Here is a 23,631-nt window from a genome sequence, read left to right on the forward strand (position 1 = left end):
TTTCAAACTAAGGAGAGAAGTGTTATAGGAGCTATTCATAGGGTCTTGTAAGTACACTAACAGAAATGGGGGAGTCAGGAAAACCTCCATGGGAGACTCCCCAAAGCGACATTCTCTCATACATAGCTAGGCCTCTCTGTTCAACCCAATGTTCTAGCAAAGGCTCTGGCTCTTTTTGTCTTCCTTCTGCCTATACTTACCTCTTTTTTTGAAAGCAGATTCCCCGCATACTCAATCATTTTGCTTTTGCATCATTGATGAAACTTCCTTCCTTTCTTTCTTGCAAGAGCAGAAAGAACTGAGCTACAAACAAGTCTGCTATAGGTTTAATGATCTCTGCTGTATTTTTATTTTTCTCTTATATGTCTATATTATATATGCTGTGGTACTATTGCATATGGATTGGTTCCAGGTCACTGGTTGGCAAACCTAAACTCCAATTTTCAAATGGTATTTTACTTGCAGACTTCACCGTCTGTTGAACAAGTATGTTATTTGTGTCAGAACAGATAAATAAATAATAACACAGCAGACCTACCACCTAGGGGTTTGTGTGTTCTGCAAGCAAGCGGTAGCATTATACCTAATTTATGAGTAGGCGGCTGAGGATGTAGAAATTTTGCGTATCTAAAAAGCATAGAAATGACCTTTTAGGGTTTTTTTTTCTAAATTAGAAAAGGGGCTTTCTCACTCGAACAGTACATCAATGTTCACAGCAGCATTATTCACAATAGTGAAAGACGGATGCAACCCAAGTGTCCATCAATAGATGGATAAACAAAATATTGTGCATACATACAATGATATATTATTAGCCTTAAAAAAGAAAGAAATTCCAACACACACAACCTAGATGAACCTTGAAGATATTTTGTGAAGTGAAAATAAGTCAGCAACAAAAGGACAAATACTGTATGATTTCATTTATATGAGGTACCTAATGTTGTCAAATTCATAGAGACAGAAAGTAGACTGGTGGTTGCCAGGGGCTGGGAAAAGGGAGGAATGGGGAGTTAGTGTTTAATGGGTCTAGGGTTTCAGTTGGAGGAGATGAAGAAGTTCTGCAAATGACGGTTGCACAGCCATGTCAATATACTTAAGGCCGTAAACTGTACACTTAAAATGGTTAAAATGGTAAATTTTGTTATGCACATTTTACCACAATAAAAAGGGGGGCCTTTCTTGATCAATGTCAGTAATACTTTTTTTTCCTCAAAAATAATGGAAAAATGAATGAGCAATAAACATGGGATCCTGCCCATCTCTTCACTTGGCTCATCCTAGCCTCGCTGTTTCACTGATTGGTTATATAAATAATTTCTACTTCAGGTATTTAATAAAAACAATAAGTAAGCCATCTAGAGGAAATGGATTTCAACACCATTTTAATACTTTAAACTTTTCTTTAAATTGGTGTTGGGAACAAGCCCCCAAAATCTGGCCATAAACTGGCCCCAAAACTGGCCATAAACAAAATCTGTGCAGCACTGTGACATGTTCTTGATGGCCATAACGCCCACGCTGGAAGGTTGTGGGTTTACTGGAATGACGGCAAGGAACACCTGGCCTGCCCAGGGCAGAAAACCACTTAAAGGCATTCTTGAGCCACAAACAATAGCATGAGCTATCTGTGCCTTAAGGACATACTCCTGCTGCAGTTAACTAGCCCAACCTATTCCTTTATTTCGGCCTATCCCTTCGTTTCCCATAAGGGATACTTCTAGTTAATCCCATTTCCCATAAGGGATACTTTCAGTTAGCAGAATATCTATAGAAACAATGCTTGTAAATTTGTTTGACCAGCATGGCACATGTATACATATGTAACTAACCTGCACATTGTGCACATGTACCCTCAAACTTAAAGTATAATTAAAAAAAAAAAGAAACAATGCTAATGACTGGCTTGCTGTTAATAAATATGTGGGTAAATCTCTGTTCAGGGCTGTCAGCTCTGAAGGCTGTGAGACCCCTGATTTCCCACTTCACACCTCTATATTTCTGTGTGTGGGTCTTTAATTCCTCTAGTGCCACTGGGTTAGGGTCTCCCTGATCGAGCTGGTCTCGACAAATTGGCATCACCTTCACATACCAAGTAGGCTTCTACTTACTCTGTTCCTAAATATTTCCCACACCATTTGTCATCTGAAATTCCATGTGCAGGGACATAAAACTTGTGTTCCAAAATGAAAAACAGGAAATAATATGCACACAATAACTTAGGAATGAGAAGAAATTTTCTCAGATTCACGATACGTGTGTTCACAGTATGATCTTGCAGCATACTGCATCACAATAACTACAGAGAATCTAGTAAAAATCCTATCCCAGGCCTACTGAATTGGCATCTGTGGAACTAGGGACTTGTAACCTGCATTTTAAATTAGCTCCTCCAGTTACACTTATGCACACTAAAGTTTGAGAGTCACTAAACTAAAACATAAGTGAATGATACAAGTATAAGGAATATTTCTCTTTAAAAATGCATGAAAAGATGAAAAAACCATAAGAGTAATGGGAGTTTGATTGAAGGGCAGAAACATGACACTGGGTATATCAAAATAAAAATAACACATCCTTGCTCAAGCCCAGCTTTGTACTCACTGATTCTTTAACTAAGATAAATAACATCAGAATGATATCACAGACTTACACAACAAAGAAGCAAAAGTTTTTATTGGGAGATACACTAAAAGTAACAATCTGTCTTAAGTGTTTTTGGAGAACTTGAAGGACCCGCATACTGTGTCATGCATCTCTAGTGTGTCATAGTAGGAACAAAAAAAGGCACACAGTCTCTTCGCATTGTCATCTCTGACCAGCCTGCCCAAACTCAAATGGAACTTTGTATTATATAGTGTTTTTATTTCATTTGAATTGCTTAAGTAACTTCTACCTAGGGCTACCCAAAGACCCTTACACTTTGCTTCTTTGCAGTTTTCTGTCTCATATCTTTGAGAATTATAGAGTGTCTTGTGGCCATATCATATGAAAGGTGTCAAACAATTAAAGAACGCATGGAGTGGCTTTTGTCTCTTCAGGAACCACTTTTCCATTAAAAAAAAAAATAAGAGAGAGAAAGAAAGAGAAAGGAAGGAAGGAAGGAAGGAAGGAGGGAAGGAAGGAAGGAGGGAAGAGAGCTCAAAAGCCAAAGCAACAAAATAGGTAAAAATATTGTCAGTGCTGCAAAAGCCCCAGTGTTCACACAGCCTTTCTGACAATCTCAATATGTATCCTACAATAAGAATTTCAGAACATTATGACTGCAATATGTTTCAAAGTCAATGTGGTTTGCATGGTAAGGCTCATTTCTCTTCAACTCTTCTAATGCACATACTGTGCTTTCATGCTGGTTTTTTTTTTCCTGCCTGTATGTCTACATTTAACTCTTTACCTCCAAATAAAGAATGTCATCTCTGACCATGACTATATAAGAACAGCTCTTTTTTTAATCACTAGTTCATTCGTGTTCTGTCAGCAACTTCAAAATGTACTGTGAATAAATCACTTTGGAGCATTTATCTAAGGAACTGCCATTCTCACTCCCCACCCCATACCTTGGTGTTTCATATCCATGTCATACTCCCAGATACTCTGGGTTCAGAAAGCAGCAGCTGACTGTGTAGCATGTGAGGACACCTATCCATGGGACCAGAGAAAGGGAATGGATACAAGGGACATTGGGAGGGAAGAGTCTTTAGGTTTTCATGACTGGAGGAATGGGAGAGGCTAGGGAGAAAGGAAAGAGTTCAACTTAAATCAGAGATTTCAAGCTGGGTGATAAAGAGAATCATGATACCACCAGCAGAGACAGAAAAGAAAAAAACTGGTTTTGAGAGCAAGATGATGCATTTCATTTTAGATATAGAATTTTCAAACTGATGACAGGATGTCCAAATAGAAACATCTGGCAGAAAACTGCAGATGCAATACTGCAGCTAAAAAGAAGGGTTGAGGCTGGAGATGGTAATGTGATCATTTTCATTTATGTAATGGTTATGTCATTACAATAGATGAGATAGCTGAAGAGGAGGGAAGAGAGACAAAGCAGAGCATGTGGCTAGATCTTTAAGGTATGAAGAAGAAGAGAAGCCAGTGAAAGAAAGAGGGAGGGATAAGGTAATCAGAGAAATTGGATAGGAACTGTAGTAGCTCAGAGTTACAGAAGTCAAAGGAGGAAGATAATCAGGAAAGTAGAGATTCAGTTGCATGAAGCAGTAGGAAAAAAAGACCAATGAAAATGAGGATCACAAAAACATTAGGTGCTTGCTTCATCAGCACATACACTAAAATTTGAATGATACAGAGGAGATTAGCATGGTCTCTGTGCAAGGACGACATGCAAATTCATGAAGTGTTCCATATTCATTAGGAGGCTATTGGTATGTTTTAGTAGAGCCAGATTTTAGGGTAATGAGGGAATGGGAAGATGGGTTATGACACCACCAGCAGAAATAGAAAAGAGAAGAATTGGTTTTGAGAGCAAAATGACACATTTCATTTTAGACATGGAATTTTCAAAATGATGACAGGATATCCAAATAGAAACTGGCCAATAGAAATATAACGTGAACACATATGTAATTTAAAATTTTCTATTAGCCACGTTATTGCTTTTTTAAATCACTCTTCCCTTTAAAATCCTTCCACAGCTCTCCATTTATCCAGAATAAATCTAAACTCTTTAGTATACAAAGTCCTTCTAGGATAGTCTCTTATGCTTCCTCTAGCCCAGCCCCAGCCTGCATGATGACACAGCCATATTGGGTTTCTGCAGTGCCTTACATGTGCCATGCTGTCTCACATCTCTGTCTTCTTTCTCCTCTACCTGTAGTTCCCTGTTCCCCTGACCCCTGCCCCAGTATACCTTTCTATTCCTACTAATCCCTCAAGACTCAGCTTGTGTCACCTCCTCCATGAAGCCTCCTCTAAATGCCAAACTCATTCTTCATTTTAACACGCTGCATATCTTTCTTACAGCATTAATCACTCAGCACTGTGGTTTCTGGATGCAACCAAGATATCCTTCAATAAGTGAATGGATAAACATACTGTGGTACATCATACAATATACTATTATTCAGTGATTTTTAAAAAGATAAATAAGCTATCAAGCCACAAAAGACATGGGGGAAACTTAACTGTATATTGCTAAGTGAAAGGCAGTCTAAAAAAGCTACATACTATTTGATTCCAACTATATGACATCCTGGAAAAGGTAAAACTATGAGGACAGGAAAAAGATTAGTGGTTTCCAGGCTTAGGGGAGGAATGGAGGGAGGGTGGAACATAGGAGATTTGCGGGGTGATGAAAGTATTTTGTATGATACTGTAATGATGAACACATGATATTATACATTTCTCAAAACTCAAGACTTTGTAAAAGTGAATCCTAATGCAAGCCACAGACTTTTGCTAATAATAATGTGTCAATATTGGTTCATCAAGTGTAATCTAATTTAAGAGAGGTGAACTATTAACACAAGGCAGTATAAGAAGCCATAACATTTCAGAGGGCTGGATTACTAGAGGGCTTGTGTTAATAGTTCATTTCTCTTAGATTAGATTACACTGTCCTTAAGAGCAGGAATCATATTTCTTTGTACTTTTGAATCAACAAAGGTGCCTGGCAGAATTCTACACTATAGGAATTATCTATCTATCTATCTATTCACTGACTTATGACTGAGAAGAAAAAAAACCCTACCATGTTTGTATTTGTCAAGTTTGAGCTTTTCCTTTATTTGGAAGGTGAAAATATGCTACTTATCACCACCTTTTGACTTTCATAAACTGAATCCCTAATTCCTATTACAGAATTCTTATGTAATGTTAATTATAACATTAATATTCTTATCTATTTTATCTATTATATTTCCCTGAAGACTGGCACGTATTTTTTAAGCTTGCTGTTGAAATGGATTGAAAGGAAGAATGCTACACATATGACAGGATACACCTATCAACTTTATGGCTTAAATTTTTTTTTCTTAGGTTGGGGCAATCCAAATATTTTGTTTGATTAGCAACATTAGTAGATATTGTGGTTCAGAAGAATATGGCAATCATATATTTATTACTAGTTTGAACTGTTGTCCAATATAAAATACTGGTACTATAAGTGAAGAGCCAGGGAAAGGCAGATGAGATGAGAAAGTGTCTTGACTAATTTAGTATTCTCCATTCAAAGCAGAAATAACATTTTGCTTCATGTTGACAATTGAATATACTCCATAGCCTCAAGCTAATATTGAATAGACACTGCTATTAATCCATTACATATGTTCAATGTAGTTAATCTTTTAAATATTGTATCACTAAAAAAGCTCATCAGGGCTCATGAATTCAGACTAATTGAAGAAAAGCCTAACACGGTAAAAAGTTAGAGTGATAAATCATCTTAAATTAATCTTAACACCTAAAATATACACAGTAATTACATGATACCTAGTTGACTTCTTCAGAACTTGCTTCGGTGAATACATTTGAAATTAGCATACTTGTTGCTGTGTCCTTCTGAACTATATAAAGACCTAAGGAAAGTTCGTTCTTATAAATCATGAGATGTAAATTCACTGAGTGTAGATTTCAGTGTGCATCTTAAAATTATTTCCTTTATTCATTTATTCACAAAAAATTCAAGCAGTCCTCTTTTTAAGACCTGGAGAAGTGAAAATATAAATTTATAAGAGCATAGTGATGCTTACCTAGAGATACTATGGCAGGGTTCCACCGTGATTGCACTAAAAGGTAGTTTCTGTGAGTGGTAGACTAGAAAATAATCCAAAATCTTAGAGTAAGTCCCCACTCATGTAGATGCCAACAGCCTTCAGTTCCCTTCACCGACTTCCTAAAATTCCATGTATTGCAAACATTCTAAAATCTTATTATGATACTAAATTGGGCATTCACTATCAAGCAACAAATTGTTCAAATGGCTAATCTGATTTTGTCTTTTAAAATTACTGCATTTTCCACTTATTTTGAATACCAAAATGAAAGGAGTATGTATCACTCTGGCTCCTGGCAGAAAGAGACGGCTCACTCAAACTGTATAATTGAGAAGAATTTAATAGAGGCGCTATTTACAGAAATATGGGAAGGGCTAAGGGAAACCAGTTAGGGATAATGTTTTATTCCAGAGCTTGCAATTGTGAGAAGGTGTAACACCCCTGGATCTGACGTGTACAGGGAGAAGATGGCTACTCAAACCTGGAGAGGAAAGGGAACTTGACAGGATCAATAGCCTTTAAAAGAAGAACCATTCAACCTATTGTGATCTAGCAGGGAGAGCCCCTAGAGTATATATGTTCTGACCTCCCTCTCTAGGGAGATTGCCACTGGCTGAACACAATCAGAAGCCAGAGGGCAAATGTGTCGTTTGATACAATCCTTACAGGTAAGTCCCCAGGCACAGAGAAGGTTGGAAAAAAAAAAATTGAGAGTGAATCTGGAGAGCAAGTGTGAAATACTCAAGGTAGTAGGACTCTTGCTGCAGGTAACAGAAAATATAATCAAGCTAATCCAAGCAAACAAGGGAATTCATTAACTTACGTATCTTAAAAGTATAGGAGTAGTTCTATCTTCACGCCCAGCTCAGCTTGATCCGACATCTCAAAGGACGTCACTGGGATTCAATATCTTTCCATCTCTCAGCTCTGTTCTCCTCCATGCAGACTTCACTCAAAGCCTCTATGTGGTGGCAAGATATCTGATAGTAATTTCAGCTTGATATTCAGAAGTTAGCCAGGTGTGGTGGCGCAGGCCTGTAGTCCCAGCTACTCAGGAGGGTGAGGCAGGAGAATCGCTTGAACTCGGGAGGTGGAGGTTGCAGTGAGCCAAGATCATGCCACTGCACTCAAGCCTGGGCAACAGAGCGAGACTCTGTCAAAAAAAAAAAACAAAAACCAACCACAACAAAAAAAACCAACAAAATTTAAGTATCCCTAAATTAGATAGCATTTTATAATAAAATCTTGTATAAATGTAAGTTCATGTCCCAAAGAAATTATAGTATGATGAGGTAACAATGGTAGAGCTGCTGTATTTTAACCAGGTATACTACTACATGAACTTGCCACCCACAGTGAATTTTTCCAAGTGAGTGGCAAGGAACTATTAGAACTGAGCTTAGATGTGTATTTTCCTTAAATCGTCCTGATGTTTAGAGAAGAAAAGCTTTAACCAAGTAGACATAGTATTCCGTTCTCTCAGATCACACTGATAGGGTAGATGGAGATTTTTATCACAGCTGTGTATGTGCAGATAAGACAAAGTGAAGTATGCAAGTATTTAATCATCACATCTTTAAAATGATAGAGAAGATCATTTCTTTTTAGCTGTCTATGATGCTTTTTTTACCTTTCCTTTCAATAAGATACCTACATATTACTTTGTAAATTGCTTACCTACACAAAGTGCATTAGCTTCACACGAATTTGTTGGCTGGTTTCATATTTCTCTACAGAAATAAGTACATTTCTAAACTTATTCAGTAATGAATCTAAAGCTACATGTTTAGAAAAGCAATTGGGGAGCAGGATATCATTTTATTTCAGCCTGTTTAACAAGAAACAAACTGAGATGTACCAAAATGAAACAAACTGAGATGTACCAAAATAAATAGTGCACTTAGCACTATTTAAGATTGCCTTCTTTTTGCCCTCTTCCTCTTCCCTAGTTGTTGCTGGGATGGGAGTCTTAACTAAATGCCACCATGCCATCCTGATAGAGGTTGTGTACTTTGAATTTTAACTGGTCTCATTCTTAGGAGCTGGTATCTTTGGAGATCATGTCTCCCCACTGTTTTGATAATCTACTGAGATGTGGCAGCATTTTCTTCTGATCTTCCCACATCTTCCCTAGGGGTTTCCTCATCCTGGCTGAGGAAACGAATAGGTCTCCTCCAAGTCTGTTGAGTTCCCCTTTCTCACCTATATTCTGTGCCCTTTCTTTCTTGTGGATGCAGAGAAACATTCACTGATTTTTTCCATACCTCTTGGACTCCACAGTGTCCCAGGGTTGTCAGCAGGTATTCATTGTTCTAAAGCATCCCTTATGCATTTTCTGATTCATTTCTTTCAAGTCGCCACAGCATGGTAAACCTCGGCAAGCCTACTAGAGCTCCAGAGAGAAGGTGTAAGACACAGAGACTAGACCTATCAGAGGAAGACGGGGAGAAGAAATGTACCTCTACTGTCTTCCTTCCTTGTACTTGCACCAGAATTTATTCCAAGGCAGAAACCGAGAGAAAAAAACAATGCCTAAGTTATTTTTCCTTTCTTCCATCTCCATTCCTATTTTTTTTTTTTTTAAGACAGATTCTTGCTCTGTTGCCAGGCTGGAGTGCAGTGGCGTGATCTCGGCTCACTGCACCCTCCTCCTCCTCGGTTCAAGCGATTCTCCTGCCTCAGCCTCCTGAGTAGCTGGGACTACAGGCGCATGCCACCACACCCAGCTAAATTTTTGTATTTTTAGTAGAGAAGGGGTTTCACCATGTTGGCCAGGATGGTCTCAATCTCTTGACTTCAAGATCCGCCAACCTCGAACTCCCAAAGTGCTGGAATTACAAGCGTGAGCCACCGCACCCAGCCTCAATTTTTACACATATTATAATAGCTCTTTAAAAGTCCAAGTCCATTAATTTTGCCTGTTTGTAGAACTGTTTCTATTAATGGATTTTTTAAACCTGGTTAGGGATCACATTTTCATGCGTTTTTTTGCATGTCTAGTAACTTTTGATATCTATATATATATTGGATATGTTGAATTGCATTGTCTATTTTGAAACTTCCTTTTCAACTTTGTTAAGAAGGGCCTAGAAGAGATTTTACTATAAGGCTAGTTTTAGCCCTTCTTCTTAGGACTAAAACCAAAAAGGGGTATGGCCTTTTGGGGATCTCTAATGAATTGCCTGAGTGTTCCACAGGGTCTTTCCACCCTAGTTGTTCAGCCCTGTGAAATTCTGATACTTGTTCAGCTTATAGCTTCCCAGTAGTTGCTCTTTCCCTGGTCATTGTTCTTTGGTCTTGTGGAGTCTCACCCTATATTTGTGCAGATTAGTAAGCAAATACTCAAAAGGAACCTATGCAGATTTCTGGAGTTCTTTCCCTGCTTAGTTCTCTCCTCTTTGGTCTTCTACCCATAAATTTCAGCTGTTTGTGCCTCTCCAAACTCTAATATCTGTCTCATCATCTCAGCAAGGCTGCTATGCTCTGTCTGGGTTTCACCTCTCTGCACCTTTGGCCAATAAGTGCCTCTAACCAGAAAACTCGACAATAATAACAGTTATCTAGTTTATTTTTTTTTCTCTCAGACAGTGAAACCCTTCATGACCTGTTGTCCGATATCTGAAAGCAGTTGTTTCATATAATTTTGTTTCCTTTCTGTGGCAGGGGATTTGTTAATGGTGGAAGGGTTAGTCTTGTACCAGTTACTCAGTCATAGTTGCAATCAGGAGTCAAGGCTTTTGATTTTCTTCATGTATACTATTATTGACAGTCCCTAAAGCAATAGTTACCCTTCTATGGTAAGTGCCCAACTGAGAAAAGGATCACCATTTAATCACGCAGACCAGGAAAAAAATCAATAATTCCTAAGTCATGCCACCATACCTTATCCCCAGTTGCCAGGCGTCTGCAAACCAGATTTGTCAAATTTTATTACTACTGCAATGACTTTAATCCAGGTATGTGACATGGTAAGATAGGGCTGGAAGACTGATTGGCAATACAGGACAAAAGATAACTTACTGGAACAGGGGAAGAAGATGGGTACAGGAGCTAGAAATGACTTCCAGAAGAAAAAAAAAAGGAACTAAATACTGTTCTTTTCTAATTAAACTGAAAAGAGTTCCTTAGGGAGCTGGTATTTGATCACTTCATGGTCTCTGGGAAAATAAAACATAGTGTGTGGAAAAGAGTAAATGGATGCTAAAGTGAGGAAGATCTAAAAGAATTTTCATCCCTCCCTCCAAGACCTAAGATGTGACATGGTAGGGCTAGCCTTAGACAGGAAGCATGTCATATGCCCCAAGTGAACATGAGTCTTGCATGGATCTTAGAGAAACTGAAATGAACACCTATGATAGAGTTTTAGGAAAACTGAAAGTTGCATACAACCTAAATGGACAAGTATGCCAAAAATATCACATATGAGTTCTCAGAACAGATAAGGCATCAATGTTTGAAAAAGACAAACAGTTTTGTAAAAGACAGACTTCCCAGAAAAATCTCAGCAGCAATATGCTGTCAATCCACTTAGTATTATCTATATAAAACATATTTTTGTTTAATCATTTCTAGTAGAATCTATCATAAGAAAATCTGTATCCCAACGCCTGTAATCCCAGCACTTTGGGAGGCCGAGGCGGGCGGATCACGAGGTCAGGAGATCGAGACCATCCTGGCTAACACGGTGAAACCCCGTCTCTACTAAAAATACAAAAAATTAGCCGGGCGTGGTAGTGGGCGCCTGTAGTCCCAGCTACTAGGGAGGCTGAGGCAGGAGAATGGCGTGAACCCGGGAGGTGGAGCTTGCAGTGAGCCGAGATCGCGCCACTGCACTCCAGCCTGGGCAACAAAGCAAGACTCCGTCTCAAAAAAAAAAAAAAAAAAAAAAAAAAAAAAAAAGAAAATCTGTATCCCAGTTCAACTCTCTTGCTTCCATGAACACTGGGAAAAGAGTTTATGTAAACCAAGACTATTCCGTAAAACAAATATCCTAGTAAATCGTACAGAAATTTCACTGATATAGTTTGCACAACACTAGCTCCAAGGGTCCTACAGAGACTATTTTGTTATGCAATTTAGAAATGAGTTATCTTTAATTCAGCCTGAAATAAAAGGTAATGGCAATGGCTTAGAAATATTTTAATTATACAGATATAGTCAAGGTGATGATATTTATTATTGTGAAATTATACTATTTTATTGTGAATTTTTTTCTTCCCCAAATCTTTAAATTATAAAAGGGTACTAGCTATTTTATTCTGTGGAGCTGATGGAAGCTATAAAAAACAGAATACTTTTCCTTTCATATCCAAGTCCATAGGTTTAGAATTAAGGAACACTTCTCAGGATGAAAGCAAAATATCAGCAATAACCACTCACACTATCTTTTTTCAACTGGGATTTTTCTATGATTTGTTCATTACTGAATTCCCAGCACCTACAGCTATTTGGAACAAGGAGATAGTCAAATAAACGTTAGGTGAATTTCTGAGTTACAATTCTCATATTGATGCTTGTCACTACGATTCCAATGAAAATGGATACAATAAATTCTGGATTATTGGCTAATAAAAAGTCTCAGGAAAAAAATAATAAAAACATAGCCAAACAACTTTCCTAACATAACGGTGTTTCTTTTGTTTGTTAGAAGTGAAATGTGGCCACAGAAATAGACATGAAATGGGTAACAGCAAAAATCTAGGCTGCCACAATTAGGAACGATCTTCGATAGCTCAGAAAAGGAAGTCACCTGGAGTCAATGACCCATGCAAAATCAGTCATCACATGACCCCAAATTTTTTACTCAGTGCTCAACACATAAATTATTTTTCAGAAACCACCATGGAGGATAAGGAATATCTTTAAGTTCTAGAACTTAAAAGTGGAAAAATAAAAAAGCATTATAAGCTTAGAAATTTTGTTGATAAAGGCCTTTAAATGAACTTAAAGCAATTTTACACCAAAAGACTATGAAATCTCTACCATTCATATTATAACTCTGATATAAGTAAGAAATGATGATGCAACTCAGATATTGGCTGTGTATAAGTGTGAAACCCAGTAGATTAAACGAGGCAGAATTTCTATACATTCCTAGTTACTTCAGCTGTTCCTCAAATCATGTGATTTCCAGCTGCTTCACCGTCATGGGGTTGTAATGCTTTAAATAGGCTTCATTGTCTTAAAATATGGCATTGAAGTAGGACATAATTGCAATGGTTAATTATATGTCAACTTGGCTGGGCCATGGTGCCCAGATATGTAGTCACACATTATTCTAAATGTTCTGTGAGGGTGTTTGGGGGGTGAGATTAACATTTAAATTGATGAACTTTGAGTAAAGCACATTGCCCTCCATCATCTGGGTAAGGCCTCATCCAGCTAGCTGAAGACCTGAATAGAACAAAAGATTGACCTCCACCAAGAAAGAGGGCCATCTACCAGCAGATAGCCTTCAGACTTAAACTGCAGCATTAGCTTTTCCTTGGTCTCCAGCTTGCCAACCTACTCTGTATGTTTTGATTTGTCAGCCTCCTAAATCACATGAGCCAATTCCTTAAAATAAATTTCCTTCTAAATATACATATACCCATCGTATTGGTTCTGTTTCCCTGAAGAACCATAATACAAGAAGTATGCAGATATTTGTCCCATAAGCATGGACTACCACAGAGAGACTGTCCCTAGTCACAGATACCAATTTTCCCCACTGGGTCACCACCACCAGGATGTGACTGCTGAAGGTCGTGCACACCACCTGGGTGGGGACCCCGCACACCACCTCTGTCTTCTGTTTTGATATCACCAACCGCGTGTCTTCCATGGTGGGGCTCTTCAGTGGCAGCTTTAATTTAGGTTAAAAAGAAAGGGGGAAAAAAGGAGTCAAACAGTACAGCCTTGGGGCTCCCAAAAAAGTAGCACCAGACATTGAAACACAAACGCAAGGAGGCCCATTCAAAAGAGGCCAGGTGCAGTGGTTCATGCCTGTCATCCCAGCACTTCGGGAGGCTGATACAGGACAATCGCTTGAGGCCAGGAGTTTGAGACCAGCCTGGCCAACATAGCGAGACCCCCCGCCATCTCTACCAAAAAAAATACAAAAAAAATTAAAAATCAGCCGGGTGCACCTGTGGTCCCAGTTACTCAGGAGGCTGAGCGGGGAGGATCGCTTCAGCCCGGGAGGTCGAGGCTGCAGTGAGCTGTGATTACACCACTGCACTCCATCCCGGGTGGCAGAGCGAGACCCTGTCCCGAAAAAATAAAACAGGAGCAGGGCCGCCCATATAGACCACACCTGGGGCTTTCTGGGTTAGGGGATCGACTTGCACATTCACACTGCCAGGCTGGGCAGTGACTTCCCACCCCTCGGCCTCGCCGGCGCCCCGGCCCTGCAGCGGAGGGCCTAGGACCCCCACAGCACGCAGTGCCAAGGCTACGTGGGCTACGGAGGATGCAGTTGTCTGGGGAGGCCCGCGGGTACCCCCGCTTACCAAGCCAACTGGCATCAGATTCTTATAGGAGTGAATACCCTACTGTGAACTGCACATGCAAGGGATCTATGTTGCATGCTCCTTATGAGAATCTAATGCCTGATAATCTGTCACTGTCTCCCATCATCCCCAGAGGTGACCATCTAGCTGCAGGAAAATAAGCTCAGGGCTCCTACTGATTCCACATTATGGTGAGTTGTATAATTATTTCATTGTATATTACAATGTAATAGTAATAGAAAAAAGAGCACAATAAATGTAATGCACTTGAATCATCCTAAAACCATCCCTACTGCCCCAGTCCATGGAAAAATTGTCTTCCATAAAATCGGTCCCTGGTGCCAAAAAGGTTGGGGATTGCTGACTTAAAGGTAACCTCTCCAGGCATCATTTGCTGTGTATGAGGGAGAGGGGGCTGGAAACAAAAAGGAAAATATATTACTTGGTTGAGTTCTCAGTATCTTCCTGTCTATTTTATATATTGGGCTTCCATTTTAAGAAAGTTAAAACAAAACTGAAAGCAGTTTTCAAATATACACACACATAGCAGCAGTCATATTCTCAATATATTTGCTATTATTCAGTTACATATTTACATATGCATACATGTATATTTTATATATTATGTACGTGTGTGTGTGTGTGTGTGTGTGTATAAAGAAAGAGAGATTAAAGGGAGAAAGAAAAGGATGACAGGTAAGCAGAGTTTTTTATTGTCTTAGAAGAAATACACATGCAGAGGAAATGAATGCATAAGATTACATAGTTTGATGAAATTAGTCATTAAAAATACCCAACAGGCTGTTTTTGTTCTTATTTTGGGCTCACAAACAAGCTTCTGACTGAAGTTGGCTTTCCACCAGAGAATATATTGATACTTCTACAAGTTTCTGATTCACATAACATTTACAGTTCACCCTTAATATATTGTCAACGTGATTTCTAAATCAGTGTTTAATTTGGTTAGTGTGTATCAGTATGTCGAGCCTTACTTGAATTTCTGCACTTGAAAAACTAAGGATCAGTGTCCAGAACTCAATCTACCTCATGGAACTGCCACGCTGAGACTTCCAAACAGTGATCAGCCAATCTCTCCCTGTGACTTCTGTGGCTGGTCCCTCTTCTAACTACAACTAAAGGAACTGTAAAGAATCTCATTCATTTAAAGAGACCAGCCACAGTAGGAAGCCACACTTACCAGTACTGCAATACAATAGGAAAATAACTTCATACAGATTTCATAGAAAAAGAAGCACACTGACTTAAAGACAGACATGCAGTTTTAGCACCTGAACTGTTCATCATAGAACAATGAATGTTAAGGGTTAGATCTCAAAGTTCATCTCATCCAATCCCTTAGTTTTAAAGGTGGCAAGAGAGGGATGGAAGATTAGATTATTTACTCAAAATACAGCTGGGACTTCTGGGCTAAGCTCCTTCCACTATGATAACTCCCTATTTCATAATTGCTCACATTCTTTTTTTTTTTTTTTTTTGAGACAGAGTCTCGCTCTGGTTGCCCAGGCTGGAGTGCAACGGCGCGATCTCAACTCATCGCAATCTCTGCCTCCTGGGTTCAAGCGATTCTCCTGCCTCAGCCTCCCGAGTGGCTGGGATTACAGGCATGCGCCACCACGCACGGCTAATTTTATATTTTTAGTAGAGATGGGGTTTCTTCATGTTGGTCAGTCTGGTCTCAAACTCCTGACCTCAGGTGATCCGCCTGCTTCGGCCTCCCAAAATGCTGGGATTACAGGCGTGAGCCACAGCGCCCTGCCCTACACTCTTAATCTTCTTGCAGCTGTTGAAACTTCATATTCTTATTCTATGCAATGATCGATAGGTAAATTTTAAAATGAAATTATGTTTGCTAAGAAATAAGAAGACATCCTACAAAACTTTCTCCCTTTTATTATGAGCAATAGGTATTTAATCAATTCCTACCTAGATAACAGCCAAAGTGATACTTTTATAATGAAAGTCATAATGTGCCCTCCTCCTTAAAACTCTGAAGCTACTCCCAACCACTAACAGTAAAAGCCAAGTTCTTGCAATGGCCTACAAAGCCCCATACGTCCATCCTCCATGCTCACTCTGTTCCTGCCACACCGCCTTCCTTGCTATTTCTCAAATACATCAAATACCTTCCTGTCTCAGGACCCTTGCATTGGTTGTTCCCTCTGCCTGGAACTCTTTTCCCTCAAACAGGTTGAATGACTAACTCCTCATCTACTTCAAATCTTTGCTCAAATGTCACCCTCTTAATGAGATCTGCTGTAACTATTTAAAACTACCACACCCAGGCCAGGCGCGGCGGCTCACGCCTGTAATCCCAGCACTTTGGGAGGCCAAGGAGGGCGGATCATGAGATCAGGAGATTGAGACCATCCTGGCTAACACGGTGAAACCCGTCTCTACTAAAAATACAAAAAATTAGCTCGGCATGGTGGCGGGGCGCCTGTAGTCCTAGCTACTCGGGAGGCTGAGGCAGGAGAATGGCGTGAACCCAGGAGGCGGAGCTTGCAGTGAGCGAGATTGACCCACTGCACTCCAGCCTGGAGCAAGACTCCGTCTCAAAAAAAAAAATTAAATAAATAAATAAATAATAAAAAAAAAACTACCACACCCACCCCCCTGTACTTCCAATGCCCCTTACCCTGACTTACTTCTTTCTGTATAGGATCTATCACCTTCTAATACATGCACTATATCATTTACTTATTTATTATATTTGTTACTCATCATATGTCTCCTTCCAGAATATAAACTCCATAGAGGCAGGGAGGTTGGTGTATTTTTTTCATTATTATATTCCTAACACCTAAAATACAGCCTAAGCCTCAAATATTTATTAAATGAATAAATTAATGCATTTGGCAACTTGACCATTATGTCTACAGATAATCAAAGGCTATGTCTAATGTGGTCCAGATCAAGGTTAAATCATTTCCCTGATATACTGGATCTTCCAATGAATTCCATTAAGAAGGGCAATATACTAAGCCACTAATACATTTCTACTCCCCGAAATTCTCCTTTAGTGCTGCCGTCAATAAAACAAAAAAGAATGTGTTTAAAAATTAGAAGATGACCAACTGCTTTCATTTTAAAGGAATGTCTAAATTGCATTTAAAAAATCGAAGCAATCCAGAATGTACTGACAAAGAATACTATTTATTGAGCATTAAACTTTCAATTCTTTTGATGATAATCCTGACATGTTCTCTGATATAGCATTCTGAGAAATTGCTGCAAAACAAGAATCTAAGAATCTAAGAGGTGTGTGTGTGTGTGTATGTGTGTGTGTCTTTATGAGCAGTCATGACCAAGAACCTGATGACAAACACCTTAACCTATTCCATATCAGTATTACATACATCTTTCGACTTTTTTTCTAACAATCATGATAGATTTAATCTGAAATATCTTCATTCTATTTCCTCATCCTTTTTGTAAACAAAGACAAACAGGAAAGAAATGCTAGCTGAGACTAGCACTGCAGATGGTCACTACAACTGATCAAAAGTTGCACATCTCCAGGAATACCACATACACTGAAGATGGATTATAGTGTATCACTACTCTGGCCTCTTGTCCTGGAGTTGTGCAATATTCACCTCTGGGTCTGTTTAGAACCATGCTGAATTGAAACTGAAATCAGTAATCTTTCTTCTTAGAAAAAAATAACTCAAGATTACTAAGTCTATCAATTCTAATGAGATATGAACTGATTTAAATTAAAATAATATCCTCAAAACATTTATCAGTCACTAAAAGGTGGAGACAGTGTTAGAGATAAAATTATCCCAAAATGACTGTATATAATAGGGTCACAGTTCCCCATCCCTAAATCCTTGTTTAGTTAGCAGGTTTTCTGGTGAAGGACTTTTATAAAACTGGATACCATGATGATCTTACAGCACCCTCAAGTGGATTAGAGTGACAATGTTTTTTTTCTTGAAGAAAGGTGTTGGTCTGTGATATGAAAAAGAAATAGAAGCTGGGAGAATCTTTTCAAACAAAAACTATTGGAATGAATGAAGATGTGCCAACTCTTATCAGAAGGGCTTGCAGTTTGAATTATTCCTCTAACAACAGGGATAGATATTTGGCTGAGTTTGCCATATTTTCCATTTAGTATTCCTTACTCTTTCTTGAGTCACTTCAGGACAGCTTTGAATAGAGTGTTAAACACAGATGGCTACCTTATATGGTAGCAAATTTGTAATCTAAACCTTTTACACCATGTGCTTAGGAATGAAATCAAGGGGCCCCATTATGGGAAAAAAAAAGAGTTCAAGGCGATCTTTAGATAATAACATAATAACGGACATTTGTATTAGTCAGAGTTCACCAGAGAAACAGACAACAGGAGATACACATACATATACATACGTACATACATACACACACACACACACACACACACACACTATGAAGACTTAGCTCATACAATTATAGAGGATTATGGAGGCTGAGAAGTCTTGGGATCAGCCATCTGCAAGCTAGAGACCCAGGAAGGCTGCTGGCATAATGTAGTCTGAGTCCAAAGGCCAAGGAGAGCCAATGATATAAATCCTACTCTGAGGGCAAAAGAAGATGAAATGAGATGTCCCAGCTCAAACAGTGGGGCCAAAAAGGGGCACATTTTCCCTACTTTTGCCTTTTATTCTATTCAGGCCCTGAACTGATATATATATATATTTTTGAGACAGGGTCTCACTCTGTCACCCAGGCTGGGAAAGGCTCACTGCAGCCTCAACCTCCCAGGCTCAGATGATCCTCCCACCTCAGCCTCCTGGGTAGCTGGAACTACAGGCATGTGACACCACATCTGGCTAATTTTTGTATTTTTGGTGGAGACAGGGTTTTGCCATGTTGCCAATGCTGGTCTCAAACTCCTGGGCTCAAGCAATCCGCCCTCCCGGCCCTCCCGAAGTGCTAGGATTACAGGCATGAGCCACAGATCCTGGCCCCTCAGTGGATTTGATGACGACCAACTACATTACGGATGGCAATCTACTTTACTGAGCCCACCAATTCAAATGCTAATGTCATCTGGAAACACTCTCACAGACACACCCAAAAATAGTCTTTAACCAACTATCTGGACATCCCCTGATGCAGTGAAGATGACACATAAAATTAACTACAGGTTGAGCATCCCTACTCCAAAAATCCAAAATCCAAAATGCTCCAAAGTTGGAAACTTTTTGAGCACTCACATGATGCCACAAGTGGAAAATTTCACACCTGACCTCATGTGGTAGATCCCAGTCAAAACGTAGGAATGTGACACCATGTTTACTCAGCGTCCCAAGGTGAAAATAAAATTACCTTCAAGTTGTGGGTATAAGGTGCATACAAAACATAAATGAATTTTTTGTTTAGACTTGAGTCCCCAAGGTATCTCATTATATATATGCAATTATTCTAAAATCTCAAATTCAAAACACTCTGGTCCCAACCAGTTCAGATAAGGGATACCTGACCTATGTCATAATTTTTTTTAATAAAATAAATTCCATACATATATTTTAAAGCTACATCCTTAAAGAGCATGGTTTCACTGACCCGCTAAATGGCATGGTATGGTAGAAAGAGTACTAGATACACAGTTAGACAACACGTATTCTAAAGTTAGTTTTTGAAAAACAAAAGCATGTATTAACCTCTCCATATTTGTTTCTTCATTTTTAAAATGGCAGAGTAGAAAAAGCAGAGGCTACTAGTTGGTGGCTTCTTAGTGTATTAGTCAACACCTTTGGTTCCAAACTACAGATTTCCTCCATCTGGCTTAAGCAACAAAAAGGGACTATTTTCAGGAAAATAAAGACAGTAATTGGAGAAGAACAAAGTTGGAGAACTGGCACTACCTGACTTCAAGACTTACTATAAAGCTATAGTAATTAAGACAGTGTGGTACTGGCAAAAGAATAGACAAGTAGATCAATGGAACAGAATAAAGAGCCCAGAATTAGACCAACATAATACATAAGTACCGTCAACTGATCTTTAACAAAAGTAAAAAGGCACTACAATGGAGAAAAGAGATACTCTTTTCAGCCAGTAGTGCTGGAACAACTGGACATCCATATGCAAAAAAATGAATCTATACACAGGTCTTACATCCTTCACAAAATTAACTCAAAATGGATTATAGATCTACATGTAAAATGCAAAACTATAAAACTCTTAGAAGATAACATAGAAGAAAATCTAGATGACTTTGGGTTTGGTGATGACTTTTTAGATACAATACCAAAGTCATGATCCATAAAAGAAAAAAAAAACTGATAAGCTGGATTTCATTAAAATTAAAAATTTCTACTCTGCAAAAGATACCACTGGGAGAATATAATCCACAGGCTAAGACAAAATATTTGCAAATATATTAAAATATTTTAATAAATATATAAATTTAAAAATGGGCCAAAGACCTTAACAGACACCACACCAAAGAAGATATACAGATGGCAAATAAGCATTTAAAAAGATGCTCCACATCATATATCATCAAGGGAATGCAAATGGAAATAACAATGAGATACCACTACACATCTATTAGAATGGCCAAATTTCAGCACCCTGACATCAAACACCAGTGACGATGTGGAGCAACAGGAACTCTCATTAATTGCTGATGGGAATGTAAAATGGTACAGCCACTTTGAAAGACAGTTTGGTGCTTTTTCACAAAACTAAACATACTCTTACCACACAACCCAGCATTTGCACTCCTATGCAAAAGAGTTGAAAACTTATGTTCACCAACAATATGCACATGTATGTTTATAGCAGCTTTGTTCATAATTGCCAAAACTTGGAAGAAACCAGTATATCCTTCAATAGGATAATGGATAAATTGTTTTATAAATCCAGCAAATTGAATACTATTCAGCACTAAAGATAAACAAGCTATCAAGCCATGAAAAGACATGGAGGAAACTGAAATGCATATTACTAAGAAGCCAGTCTGAAAATGCTATATACTATATGATCTCAGATACATAACATTCTGGAAAAGGCAAAAATACAGACACAGTAAAAAACTCAGTGGTTGTCAGGGGTTCCAAGGAGAAAAAGAATAGACAGCGCACAGAGGATTTTTAGGGTGGTGAAACGACTTTGTAATACACTATAATGGTGAATATGTCATTACACATTTGTCCAAGCCCACAGAATGTATGACACCAAGAATGAAACCTAAGATAAACTATGGACGTTGGATGATAGAGAGGTGTCAGTGTAGGTTCATCAATTTAACAAATGTACCACTCAGGTGGGGGATATTGATAATGAGGGAGGCTATGCATATGTGGGGGCAGGGGATACATGGGAAACTTTTTACTTTCTCCTCACTTTTGCTTTTAACCCAGAATTGCTCTAAAAAATAAAGTCCATTTTTTCTAAAAAGAAGAGAGCCTTTAAAAGATACTGAAAAATTAAAGTTAGAAGTATCATAATAGATTTCTAGGACCTTATTTGGTACCCACCATCCCTGACACACACACTCCAACCTTAACCCCAGCTAAAGGTGATGCCTTGTTGAAACTGTTGGCATCAGGATCAAGAACCAGAAACAATATATCTATAAATATTTCTCATAAAGTCATGGATTATTTGTAGATTCTTAACAATTGGTTATAAACGTTTCCGAAATGTAAAAAAAAGACTTTATCTATTGCAGATTATGTCACTAGCTGCAGAAGTTATTTGTGGAAACTTGGGAGATCCAAGAAAAGCTACAATGAGATATGCTGCTTCTCCCACTTCTTTATGTGGCTACCTTGTTTCACCTAAGTTTTTGTGTTCTTTGCTAAAGAAATCAGGACTTTACTCTGTGTGTGTGGGTGTATGTATGTGTGTTGTACCCACAGAGAGGCACCAGGGGTTTCTTCCCACCAATCTATAGCCTACCTGAAATGACACGCTTACATAACCAAATGTCTATAATTAAAATATCCCTACCTACCTCCATTTCACACTTGCTGTCTCCAGAATGTATCTTGCTTTTTCACACCTCTACTTCTTTAATTATATTGCCCTCTGTGCCTGGACTGCACATAGTTGCCTCCCCCTCTCTCCTCTTACCCCAAGCAACTCCCACTACCTCACTTCACAGAGAAGAGGAATCTATGCAGACACCCTAGTAGGTGTCCACAATAGCACTTACCACTGTGCCATATTTGTTTCTTCTTATGTCTAATCCTGTGTTGCACTGTGAGCCACTCAAGAACCAGAGTTATTTTCTTCACCTTTATATCTCTAGGGTCTAGAGTGTTTATTAAATAATGTACATATGTGTTTATTTAGAAATTGAATTTAACATTTACAATAAAAATAGGCATAGGAACCAGACATCAAAGATCTGACTGCTTTAGATGTCCTGCCTTCTTCCCCCAACCCCATCCCACACTTTCCCCTGTCCCTCTCCTCAACATATTCATTTAGTTATTTATGTTGCTTAATCTGGAAAAGTTTCTCGAAAAAGATATTTTTTAAGGTAAGGCAAGAAGTAAAAAAGAAAAACAGTATTTTCTTCGTCGCCCACTTGAGAGGCCCCACATGTGGGACTAGTTTTTCTAAAATGAGAAGCAAACCTAGTCCCATTTCCTTTCCTCACTCCCTCCAATCCCATGTCAAAGATCCAGTGCCCTGTACCCTTCAAAGTCAAAGGGGTGTCTGTCTCAAAAGAAAATGAACTCAAATACACCTGTAATTGTAAAAGGCTTTATCCTCTGCAATGGGAGTAGTATTCCGGAAGTAAAGAATAAGACTGCCTTCGGCACCCAACTAATGTGGCTACTTTCACATAAGGAGCTAACCAAAGACAGAAAATCCCACGCTGAGTTTTGAGTACATTTGCTTAAAGTTCATTTCTTCTGTCGCTACTATACGAAAAATACCACTCTTGATAAATGCTGTTTACCCCCTAAAAGGAGCTGCTTTCTATGTTCACGGCCATTTCAGATGTTCAAGGTATGAGGTGGGGGAGGGTTATCCTAGTGTTGGAATTAGGAAGAAGTATAGACAGATCCCATAGTGATAAAACCATGTGCTACTAAAGAATGGCCTCAGAAGGTGACATTCCCAGGCTAAGTAACACTATTTGGTGTCTGGTTCTCAGACACTGGTTTCTTAGTCCCTCCAAAAAATGAGGTCCTTGATCACAGATTGACTCTAACACAAATCACATACTTATCAAGATGTCTATAATAATTTTTAGTGGTCAGCTTTCCTTTTCAGTGACAGCACTCTTTCCTAAAAACAACCATTCTCTAGAGTTATGGCTTAAAACAAGTCAGTCTGTACCATTTATTAAAGTTGATATGCCTATAGAAGCTTGAAATTTATTTATTTATTTATTGAGACGGAGTCTCCCTCCGGCGCCCAAGCTGGACTGCAGT

General features: G+C 38.8%; 1 long non-coding RNA gene and 1 other non-coding gene across 2 annotated transcripts in view; one reads left to right on the forward strand and one right to left on the reverse strand.

The window, feature by feature from the left end:
- The window catches only part of LOC129532441 (uncharacterized), a 75,920-nt gene that overhangs the window by 50,796 nt on the left and 1,493 nt on the right, over positions 1-23,631 (reverse strand). Inside the window, exon 2 of the long non-coding RNA XR_010133016.1 lies at positions 7,555-7,864. This is a non-coding gene — a long non-coding RNA (uncharacterized lncRNA). The remainder of the gene's footprint in view (positions 1-7,554; positions 7,865-23,631) is intronic.
- On the forward strand, positions 4,263-4,369 carry LOC115934104 (U6 spliceosomal RNA). The gene has a single exon (XR_004069952.1). It is a non-coding gene; the product is annotated as a U6 spliceosomal RNA (small nuclear RNA).

Source organism: Gorilla gorilla, chromosome 2, assembly GCF_029281585.2.
Source record: "Gorilla gorilla gorilla isolate KB3781 chromosome 2, NHGRI_mGorGor1-v2.1_pri, whole genome shotgun sequence".
Lineage (NCBI taxonomy): Eukaryota > Metazoa > Chordata > Mammalia > Primates > Hominidae > Gorilla > Gorilla gorilla.